The 8527-nt window shown below is 40.2% G+C and overlaps 1 pseudogene; it reads right to left on the bottom strand.

Moving 5' to 3' along the window:
• Positions 1–861: 861 nt before the first annotated feature.
• Positions 862–1719, bottom strand: LOC120870038 (annotated as a pseudogene).
• Positions 1720–8527: the final 6808 nt, after the last annotated feature.

The following is an 8527-nucleotide window of genomic DNA, read 5'->3' as shown; positions in this document are numbered from 1 at the left end:
TAATCTCATGACTATAGTCACCAATCCCAAAGATTTTGAAGCCCAAGAAAATAAAATCTGTCACTGCTTCCACTTTTCTCCTATTTGCCATGAAGTGATGGGACCAGATCTTAGATTTTGGAATGTTGAGTTTTAAGCCAGCTTTTTCACTCTCCTCTTTCACTTTCATCAAAAGGCTTTTTAGTTCTTCTTCACTTTCTGCCATAAGGGTGGTGTCATCTGCATATCTGTTATTGACATCCTAGAGGTCAGTCCAGTGACAACAGAACAAAGGATGCTCCTATGCGCAGGATGAAATTTTGGTTTTGACATAGCTTCAAATTTTGGTCCAGTTTCTTAGTCTATTTCCTCAGCCCTCCCTTAAATCCAGCGATCTCTATTACCCTCTCAGTAAATCCCATTTAAGCAAAATTGGTGTCTATTTTTGAAAACCAAGAATCCTGACTGCATTGGTATTATTGCTGTACTGGTATTATTGCTGCTTAGTTTTCCTCCTCTCCTAATGATTTTTGCTTAGGAAAGGAAAAGCCTTTATAATTCCTAAAATATATACATACTTTTAACCATTTCTAAGTGCTATTGCTCTCCCAATGTTTATTTCATCTTCACAATATAACCATGTAACTTAATAATAACTTTAGAAGGCACATATTATTAATCCCATTTTTTTAAGATATTTGAAATACAACTTTATTCTGATTCTAAACGAAATGGAATGGAAATGACAGTAACAAACAAGATTCCACCTCTCAATACTGTCATGTGACTATAGCAGTCTTATACTTGAAACTCAAGGAGGAAACAACTGTGTTCCAAAACACCTAAATATGCAGGTACAAAAAATGAAGGTATTTTTTTTTAAACTGCCACATTCACTCCAAAGCCCATCCATCTCCTTCAGCATCCAAAGATTAAGCACATGTTCTGCTTAGCTATATAATAAAGTGGCAAACACACTGCACCACTAACATCACAGGACAGTTGCCTATAAAACTAGACTTCTGACGCTGGGCCCCAGCTTCACTTTCTCACAGGTCATCATCTTCATCCGGGAGAGCAGTTGTCTGAGCAACCTCTAAATCGTGCTCGTAATGTGCTGCCAAGGCTGGGTCCATGACCACCTCTGGCGGGGCAAGAGCAGGCATGGCGACAGACTCCAAGTTAGGGTCTCCAATCAGTTTTCTAGCAAGCCAGAGGAAGGGCTTTTCAAAGTTGTAGTTACTTTTGGCAGAAATGTCATAGTACTGAAGATTCTTCTTTCGGTGGAAGACAAAATTGCCTTAACCTTTCTGTCCTTAATATCCACTTTGTTGCCACACAACACAATTGGGATGTTCTCACACACTCGTACCAGATCTTTATGCCAGTTAGGCACATTCTTGTAAGTAACTCTTGATGTTACGTCAAACATTATAATGGCACACTGAGCTTGTATATAATAACCATCTCTCAGTCCACCAAATTTCTCCTGACCAGCTGTATCCCATACATTGAACTTAATAGGTCCTCTGTTGGTATGGAACACAAGAGGATGGACCTCAACACCCAAGGTAGCTACATACTTCGTCTCAAATTCACCAGTCAGATGACGCTTCACAAATGTAGTTTTTCCAGTACCACCATCACCAACCAAAACAAGTTTGAACTGAACTTGGGGTTCTCCTTGGGCAGCCATCGCGATGTTACTTCCAGAAGCGTCTCCGTGCCCGTCTGACTGAGGGCTAATCCCATTTTTATATGTGATAAAAGTGTTAGTTACTCAGCCATGTCTGATTCTGTGCAAACTCATGAACTGTAGCCCACTAGGCTCCTCTGTCCATGGAATTCTCCAGGCAAAAATACTGGAGTGGGCAGCCTTTCCCTTCTCCATGGCATCTTCCTGACCCAGGGATCAAACCTGGGCGTCCTGCATTACAGGCAGATTCTTTACCATCTGAGTTCGAAGAAGTTAAATGATTGTCTAAGAGAGGATAGACCTCAGATGGAAATCTAGATCTGCCGAGCATGGATCCTGAGCAAGTTCTACTATAATAAGCTGTTTCCTTGATTTTCTGTCCTCAAAGCACAGGAAGTGTGTCAGCTTGCCTCTCCCTAAGGAGAATGGCACTGAGGTCAAGTAGAACCCACATTAAACAACATAAAAACTCAATAGTTAAAGAAATAGTTACACGAACTACTTACATGCAGTCAATGGAACAGGAAGCAGTCACTAACAGCTATGTTTTCAAAAGTATTTAATGATATGACAATATTAATTGAAAATTTCAGAATAAACACTGTCAGAAACAAATCCATCTGTGCAACATATAGACATGTATGTGTGTCTTTATATATGTGTTATGTGTTAGACAGATATAAAGTGTTAAACATTAAGAGCAGAAAGATAAGGAGGGGAAAGAGTATACATTTTGAGAAGAAATGGGAGTTGCAGGAGGTAGGCAATTGTAAAGACAATAGATAGCTCCAGTCTTGGGCCTTGAAACTCCTGGAGCCATGCAGTGCTATCATGTGATACTCACCAAAATCCTATTGTGTGCTCAAGTCCCTGAGAAAGCCAAACCTTTCCTTTCTGGGTCGGAGATTCCCATCGCTTTTGAATTGCCTCTGGCTTCTCCAAATAGCCAGATCCTCCTATAGCTTCCTGAATGCTGATCTCTTCTGGCCATTTCTGATATTGCAGCTCTTCCAATGGAGACACTTTTTTGTTGAGACAGCAATCAATCCAACCTGTTGTCTCTTCACATGATGCAGATGAACTGAGACGACCAGAGGTGCCTGAGAGGCTAACGCTGCTAGAGACCCACTATCAATAATTCTCAATGTCCTTAGTGTCAGTCTTGCCACTGTACAAATCCAAGTTCACCATGCACGGGCATTCTCAAGAGCTCGTTCATCACCTAGCTGTGGGCACTGGAGACTTCTCTGCTGTGGACATTTTTAGACTCAGGGAGTTTCTTTCAAGACAGGGTTTCCATTACTGATTTGAATTTTCTCACTCTCATTTGTGTTCCCTGGTTTTGTGCCTTTCTGTTCTCATCTGTGTCCCCTTTCCGCCTAATTGAACAACACAACTGGCTTTGATCATTACGAGTCTCCACACCAGATGAGTTTGGCAGCAATATCAGTTATGAGAGAAGGAAGGCTGGGCCCTTGGATGACTGAAATTTCATCTGTCACTCCAGGGAGCTCTCAATGTAAGGGGGCTGTGTTCTAACATCTAAAAGGAGTCTCCAAAGGTCTCCGGCTGTGGTGGGAAACAGAACCTTGCTTTGGTCAGTCCTTATGGACATCACTCCACTACCAAGCAATTTTATGGGTCATAACACTATTGTAGCCACTAATGGCCAGCCAGCTTTCTTGCCAGCAACACAACCAGGCCAATACAATCACTTGATAAGGGCATTTGTCAGTCATACCAGCAATATTTTCTCTTCATGCTGAGAGTTAATAGCCGGCTAAGATAGAATTAGAAAGCAAAGCTTTAACAGTGAAAACTATCCAACTGGTAAAATGCATCTGATGCCATTTATATTATGGTCATAGCCTGACAAATAATTTTGGATGGATTATTTTAGGTAGCACAGATATTCCGTGATCGCCTTGGGATTTTCTAAGGGTCGCTTCCTTAGAAAGTGTGTACACAATTTTTGAGCATTCCTGAGTAAATTTATGGCCAGTCTTTCTGAATTTAAATTGTGATAGAGCCCATTAAATGACAAACATTTCACCCCAGGAGTGAGAAAGAGGAGAAGGGAGAAGTGGAGAAGAAACAGCCATCACCATAACGAAGCAGTGCAGGGCTGTTCAAGCAAGAAGCTGTAAAGCTTTGTGTTTCCAGTCTGCAGAGTCACAGTCGGAAGCACTGTCCTCAATCATGGTTTCCATTTCCACTGAATCTTTGTATCTTGCCTACAGCATGTCTGCTTTCAATTTAAGTCTAGTTTATTTCAGGCCTCGGGCCTGTGGAGTCCTGCTAATGACAGGGTTGTATAATCTGAACAATCTTTGTTTTCCTGGGGTGCAATTTCTTTGCCTTTGCAAGGAGTCTGGGAACACAAGTACCCATTATGCAAAAACATGCGATAAAGAGAAATATAATTATAATCAAACAGGAAGTATTTAAGAACCTAAACTTTCACAGATATAGAGAATAAACTAGTGGTTACCAGTGGGGAGCAGGAGGGGCAATACAGGATAGAGAATTCAGAAGTACAATTATGTATAAATAAGCCACTGAGGAGACTTCCCTGGTGGTTCAGTGGCTGAGACAGGGGTGTGGATTTAATCCCTAGGGCAGAAACTAGATCTCAAGTGCTGCACTAAGACCCGCTGCAGCCAAATTAATAAATATTTTTTAAAAAATAAAATAAGCCACCAAGGATATATTGTACAGTACAAGGATTATCACCAATACTTTATAATAACTATAAACGGAATATAATCGTCAAAAATGGTGAATCACAATGTTATACACTTGAAATTTATATAACATTATACATCAATTATACCTCAATAAAAAAGTTTTTGAAAAAGAACCTAAACTTGGTCTTGGCACCATCAAAGATACAAGAGAAATATATCTTTGGTGGAATGTGTTGGGTGCAAGAAACAGAATATGCAGCTAAAACTGGTTTAATAGGTCAGAACAGTTATTTCTCCCCGTAACGAAAGTCCTGGAGGCCAAGAAGTTCCAGGGTCGGTGTGGCCACTCGTCAGTATAATAAGAGATCTGTGTTCCATACAGCTTTCCACTCTGCCACCCTTAAATTACTGGCTCTCATTTTCGGCATTTCTCCTTGGAGCGGCAGGATAACCGTCAGAGCTCCAGGCAGAAAACTGGAAATTTTATTTCCATGCATTTCTTGCAATCAGAGAGTTAAATATTGACCAGGAACCACAGAGCTGATCTCCATTCAGGTGTTACAGACTGTAATTAGGCCCCCTGACCAAGTTCTAGCTGCCAGAGATGCATCAAAGAGAGTATTCAGGCATTTTCAGCCTCGACAGCAGGAGAAGGATTCTGCCAGCAAAGAAACAGAAAGCCCACAATACATGTGAGCAGTCCACACAACCTGCCACAGGAGACCAGGAGCATTTCACTCTCAAAGAGCTTACAACTGACTGTTAACAATAATACCGTTTTGTATGGTGATTGACAGTTCACAAAACCCTTTAGAATAAATTACCTCATTTAATCATCACATGACCCTGCAAAATAGATTAAATTACACTTTCCATATTTTTAAGGAGGAAACGGAATCTCAATATGGAAAAGGTGAGCAATATAGTACAAATTAAGCCTCCTTCAACCTTGTAAGTCTATTAGTATACAAAGTTATAAATCATGGGGATTTATACAGAATTGGAATGAAGATATGAAAGCCAGAGACTGAGCCAGAGAAATCAGGACCATGTAGGCATATCACCCCCGAAAATTAGCAAATAGTCCAGGAGAGGGAGTGAGCAGACACACAAAAGTGAGTAGCCAATGAAAGGGTTAATTTTCAGACAGGGATCGTGAAGGCAAGACCAACTGAGAAGTTTAATTCTACATATTTGTTGGGCACTTACTGTTCATGTAAAGTTAGACTGTGGAGAAAATCAATGTGAATTAGACTTAGTCTCTATGATCTGAAAGCAGAGTCTAATGTAGCACCAATTAGTAAATGCTCTGCTAGAAACATGAAGCTCAATATCTCATGCACATTTGAGGAAAGATAAAAGTAAGCAGATTTTACAGAATAAGACACCACAGTCTCTTATTTAACTCTCCCTCCACATGAGATGTTCATTGTTAATGAGAATTCCTTTTCTTCCTACAGAATGAATTTTTGTTCCCAGATCATTTGACATGAACACCAATCAGCCAGGATGGATATGAGCCAAGATGCCATATTCTTAAAGACCTGTGCACATTTGATCCGTGTATGAGTGGAGAGACATATCCCATGGTTCATGCAGACCCCCTTGGAGGACTGTAACGAGCTGGTCAGAAGAGTCCTTGGTCTCCATTTCATTACATATTTTGTTCTTTGTGACCCTCAATTTCTCCTACTGAGATCAAGTGCTTATGGACCTGGCTGTCAAATCCTTAATAACCATGTAAATCAACACATTGTCAAGATCTAGGTTCTAGCCAAAATTTGACCTAAAATATAGTTATTTAGCCCTAACTTTTCAACATCTTTCTAGTTTTATTTTGTTTTGTTTTTTCCTTAAATCTGTACCACTAGGAAATCCTGAATATATTTGTTCTCTGCAATTCTTATGAAAGTGATACAATTAGAAACATGGAAAGTACTGCAAAGTGCTAAGAAAATGTGCTGGAAAGCTCATGAAAAGTGGACAAAGATTTTCTATAAACTAATATAAAGTGAAGTTAAACATTTTCTCTACCTTCAGTATTCTTTAAAAAGAAAGAAAGGAACTTCTACTCTTAAGATGTTGTGATGTGCTCAGGAGATATTTAAAGGACATTTCTTGAGAGAGCACTGTGTTACTGAGACCATCTGGACTGAATACACGACTGAACCCAATCAGTTCAGTTCAGTCGCTCAGTCGTGTCTGACTCTTTGCGACCCCATGAATCGCAGCACGCCAGACCTCCCTGTCCATTACCAACTACCCAAACCCATGTCCATCTAGTCGGTGATGCCATCCAGCCATCTCATCCTCTGTCGTCCCCTTCTCCTCCTGCCCTCAGTCCCTCCCAGCATTAGGGTCTTTTCCAATGAGTCAACTCTTCGCATGAGGTGGCCAAACTATTGGAGTTTCAGCTTCAACATCACTTCTTCCAACGAACACCCAGGACTGGTCTCCTTTAGAATGGACTGGTTGGATCTCCTGGCAGTCCGAGGGACTCTCAAGAGTCTTCTCCAACACCACAGTTCAAAAGCATCAGTTCTTTGGCGCTCAGCCTTCTTCACTGTCCAACTCTCACATCCATACATGACCACTGGAAAAACCATAGCCTTGACTAGACGGACCTTTATTGGCAAAGTAATGTCTCTGTTTTCAATATGCTATCTAGGTTGGTCATAACTTTCCTTCTAAGGAGTAAGCGTCTTTTAATGGCTGCAATCACCATCTGCAGTGATTTTGGAGCCCCCCAAAATTAAGACTGACACTGTTTCCACTTCTTTCCCATGAAGTGATTGGACCAGATGCCATGATCTTAGTTTTCTAAATGTTGAGTTTAAGCCAACTTTTTCACTCTCCTCCTTAATCAAGGCCTCTATAAATTTGGAAGACTCTGATGGATGTGTGTGAAGATCTACTTATTTTGCATTCTTCCAAGACAAGTCTCATATGTAAGTTCCTTAACTTATTAAAACTGCCACCTACCAATCTGAAGTGATCTACCTCTTTCTGCATCCTCTCTTTGCCCTATGTGTATAAGAGCCAATTTCAGATCTCACCCACCAAGTTCCCAAGGTTGCAAACCAACATTATCTGACCTTCAAATAAATAAAGCAAATCCAGATTTGGGATCATGCAAACTCTGCCTTGCACATGGCCTTTCAAAAAATATTTCAGGGACCAGCCCTCCAACTGGCATTTAGTATTTTGTACAACAGTGATGGCTTATTGTATATAAAGATGAGAATTATTGAGCAACATGTACAGTTTATGGAGAATAAAAGCAGCCTTCTCAGAAGCTAATAAAAGGCCATCTGGAGACACCCTTCAACACTGATGTTACATTTCATTTTTTAATGCACTAGAGATTGCATGGAAAATTAGGTTTTGTGAAAGCTAGCATAGTGGCATGTTGTCGCCTTTCCTTCAAACTTTGTCACTTATGTTCATAATATTGTTTCTAAACTGACAAGGTGACAAATCAAATCCAATTTTAGAACCTACTTCAGTTTAGTTGCTGTAGATTTCTATATATCACAAATCCACAGCTTGGAAGCAGACTAAATAAATATCATATCTTATGTACCAGTGTCCTTTGATATCTTTAGTAGTCAAGGTGAAGTAGAAAATCTGATTTTTTTCCTTCCAGTCTTAATGAATGAAATATTGCTTCCATTGCCTTCTTGGACAACTCACACTGTGTTTTCTCCCTCTCCCTGAAGAAGTAAAACTGACATTCTTCAGTGTTTACTTTGAGACCTGTGTTCATATACAAAACATTCAAAGAGGGCATTATACAGAAAACTGAGGCTCAGCAGGACAAGCAGATGAAGTTACCTACCACCCAACATCTGGAAAGACAATAAACTAGAACCTGGGTCAGTCTAATGCCCAAGTCCATGTTCTTTCCACAGCTGGACATGATTAACTGAGGGTGATCTGAGACGCTGCCTCCTGGGTACACAATCATAAAAGCCTCAAGTGTGTGTGTGTGTGTGTGTGTGTGTGTGTGATGGAATATTACTCAGTCATTTAAAAAGGAATGAAATAATGCCATTTGCTGCAAGATGGATGGATCTAAAGGTGACCATATGAAGTGCAGTAAGTCAGACAGAGAAATACAAATATCATATGATACCACTTATATGTGGAATCTAAAAAAATTATA

This window comes from Oryx dammah, unplaced genomic scaffold (assembly GCF_014754425.2).
Source record: "Oryx dammah isolate SB20612 unplaced genomic scaffold, SCBI_Odam_1.1 HiC_scaffold_11, whole genome shotgun sequence".
In the NCBI taxonomy this organism is placed as follows: Eukaryota; Metazoa; Chordata; class Mammalia; order Artiodactyla; family Bovidae; genus Oryx; species Oryx dammah.
Note: the sequence above shows the minus strand (reverse complement) of the source record. Positions and strands in the feature narration are given on the sequence as shown.